This window comes from Protopterus annectens, chromosome 9.part0 (genome assembly GCF_019279795.1).
Source record: "Protopterus annectens isolate FY-2018-M chromosome 9.part0, PAN1.0, whole genome shotgun sequence".
Taxonomy (NCBI): Eukaryota; Metazoa; Chordata; order Ceratodontiformes; family Protopteridae; genus Protopterus; species Protopterus annectens.
In genome coordinates this window covers 235,146,944-235,150,348 of record NC_056743.1, presented here as the reverse complement: position 1 = coordinate 235,150,348, position 3,405 = coordinate 235,146,944, and the positions used below count along the sequence as shown (strand labels likewise).

General features: G+C 56.5%; 1 pseudogene; it reads left to right on the top strand.

Annotated features, from left to right (window-relative positions):
* LOC122810510 overlaps nt 1-3,043 on the top strand; it is a 28,825-nt pseudogene extending 25,782 nt beyond the window's left edge.
* The last annotated feature ends 362 nt before the right edge of the window (nt 3,044-3,405 follow it).

The following is a 3,405-nucleotide window of genomic DNA, read 5'->3' as shown; positions in this document are numbered from 1 at the left end:
TCGTCGTCGTCATGTCGTTGTGTCGTCGTTCTGTGTCCGTGTGTCGTGTCCTCGGTCGGATCGTCGGTCGTCGATCGTCGTCGTTCGTCGTCGTCGTCGGTGATATATCGTCGTCGTCGTCGTCGTCGATCGTCGATCGTCGTCGTCGTCGATCGTCGTCGTCGTCGTCGGATAATCGTCGTCGTCGATATATCTCGTCGATAAATATCGTCGTCGATAATCGTCGTCGTCGATAGATCGTCGTCGTCGTCGTCGATCGTCGTCGATCGTCGATCGTCGTCGTCGTCGTCGTCGATCGTCTCGTCGATCGTCGTCGTCGATCGTCGTCGGGATCGTCGTCGTCGTCGTCGTCTCGAGATCGTCGTCGTCGTCGTCGTCGTCGTCGTCGTCGTCAGATCGTCGTCGTCGTCGTCGATCGTCGTCGATCGTCGTCGATCGTCGTCGTCGTCGTCGTCGTCGATCGAATCGTCGTCGTCGTCGTCGTCGATCGTCGTCGATCGATCGTCGTCGTCGTCGTCGTCGTCGATCGTCGATGGATCGTCTCGTCGTCGTCGATATATGGATCTCGTCGTCGTCTCGTCGTCGTCTTATCGTCGTCGTCGTCGTCGTCGATCGTCGTCGTCGTCGTCGATCGTCGTCGTCGTCGTCGTCGATCGTCGATCGTCGTCGTCGTCGTCTAGATCGTCGTCGATGGATCGATGATCGTCGTCGTCGTCGTCGATCGTCGTCGTCGATCGTCGTCGTCGTCGTCGTCGTCGATCGTCGATCGTCGTCGTCGATCGTCGTCGTCGTCGATCGTCGTCGATCGTCGTCGTCGTCGTCGTCGATCGTCGTCGATCGTCGTCGTCGTCGATCGTCGTCGTCGTCGTCGAATCTCGTCGTCGTCGTCGATCGATAGATCGTCGTCGTCGTCGATCGTCGATCGTCGTCGTCGTCGTCGTCGTCGATCGATCGATCGATCGTCGTCGTCGTCGTCGTCGTCGTCGATCGTCGTCGTCGTCAGATCGTCGTCGTCGATCGATCGTCGTCGTCGTCGTCGTCGTCGATCGTCGTCGTCGTCGTCGTCGATCGTCGTCGTCGTCGTCGTCGATCGATCGATCGTCGTCGTCGTCGATCGTCGTCGTCGATCGTCGATCGTCGTCGTCGATCGTCGATCGTCGTCGGGTCGTCGTCGTCGATCGTCGTCGTCGTCGTCGATGGATCGTCGTCGTCGTCGATAAATCGTCGTCGATCGTCGTCGTCGTCGTCGTCGTCGTCGTCGTCGATCGTCGTCGATCGTCGTCGTCGTCGTCGTCGTCGTCGATCGTCGATCGTCGTCGTCGTCGTCGTCGTCGTCGTCGTCGTCGTCGTCGTCGTCGTCGATCGTCGATCGTCGTCGTCGTCGATAAATCGTCGTCGTCGTCGTCGTCGATAAATCGATCGTCGTCGTCGTCGTCGTCGTCGTCGATCGTCGTCGATCGTCGTCGTCGTCGTCGTCGATCGTCGTCGTCGTCGTCGATCGTCGATCGTCGTCGATCGTCGTCGTCGTCGTCGTCGTCGATCGTCGATCGTCGTCGATCGATCGATCGTCGTCGTCGTCGATCGTCGTCGATCGTCGTCGTCGTCGATCGTCGATCGTCGTCGTCGTCGTCGTCGATCGTCGTCGTCGTCGTCGTCGATCGATCGTCGTCGTCGTCGTCGTCGTCGTCGATCGTCGTCGATCGTCGTCGATCGTCGTCGTCGATCGTCGTCGTCGATCGTCGTCGTCGTCGTCGATCGATCGTCGATCGTCGTCGTCGATCGATCGTCGTCGTCGTCGTCGATCGATAGATCGTCGTCGATCGATCGATCGTCGATCGTCGTCGATCGTCGATCGTCGTCGATCGTCGATCGATCGTCGTCGTCGTCGTCGTCGATCGTCGATCGTCGTCGTCGTCGATCGTCGATCGTCGTCGTCGTCGATAATCGTCGTCGTCGTCGTCGATCGATAAATCGTCGTCGTCGATCGTCGTCGTCGTCGATCGATAGATCGATAAATCGTCGTCGTCGTCGTCGATCGTCGTCGTCGTCGTCGTCGTCGTCGTCGTCGTCGTCGTCGATCGTCGATCGATCGTCGTCGTCGTCGTCGTCGATCGTCGTCGTCGATCGATCGTCGTCGATCGTCGATCGTCGTCGTCGATCGTCGTCGTCGTCGTCGTCGATCGTCGTCGTCGTCGTCGTCGTCGTCGATCGTCGTCGATCGTCGTCGTCGTCGTCGATCGTCGTCGTCGATCGTCGATCGATCGTCGTCGATCGTCGTCGTCGTCGATCGTCGATCGTCGTCGTCGTCGATCGTCGTCGATCGTCGTCGTCGATCGTCGATCGTCGTCGTCGTCGATTAATCGTCGTCGTCGATCGTCGTCGTCGTCGTCGATCGTCGTCGATCGTCGATCGTCGATAAGTCGTCGTCGATCGTCGTCGTCGTCGTCGTCGATCGTCGATCGATCGTCGATCGATCGATCGTCGATCGTCGTCGTCGTCGATCGTCGTCGATCGTCGTCGATAAATCGTCGTCGATCGTCGTCGATCGTCGATCGAAATGGACAGATAATCGTCGTCGTCGTCGTCGATCGTCGTCGTCGTCGTCGTCGTCGTCGATCGATCGTCGTCGATCGATCGATAAATCGTCGATCGTCGATCGTCGTCGTCGTCGTCGTCTTAATCGTCGTCGATCGATCGTCGTCGTCGTCGTCGTCGTCGTCGATCGTCGTCGTCGTCGATAAATCGATCGTCGTCGTCGTCGTCGTCGTCGATGGATCGTCGTCGATCGATCGTCGATTCGTCGTCGTCGTCGTCGTCGTCGTCGATCGTCGATAAATCGTCGATCGTCGTCGAAATCGTCGTCGTCGTCGTCGTGAAATCGTCGATCAGATCGTCGATAAATCGTCGATCGATCGTCGTCGTCGATCGTCGTCGATCGATCGTCGTCGATAAATCGTCGTCGTCGTCGTCGTCGTCGATCGTCGAATCGTCGTCGTCGTCGTCGTCGTCGTCGATCGTCGTCGATAAATCGTCGATAAAATAGATAAATCGATAAACAAATCGTCGTTCGTTCTGGTCAATAAATCGTCGTCTGGGTCTGGATGTGATCTTTATATCGATAAATATATAAATCGTCGTCGTCTCTATATGTCAGATCTGTGTGTGCCACATAAAATCAGGATAAATAAATGTGTAAAATGGATAAATAGATGAATATTTTATGTCAGTCCATATATATATATATATAATGGATGGATCGATGGATGGATGGTCAGATGGAATGGATGGTCTGGGATGGGATGGGTAAAATCGGTCTGGATAAATCGTCGATAAATCGGTCCTTGTCTCGGTCGGTAAATAAATAGATAAATCGTCGTCGATAAATAAATCGTCGTCCTCGTTTCC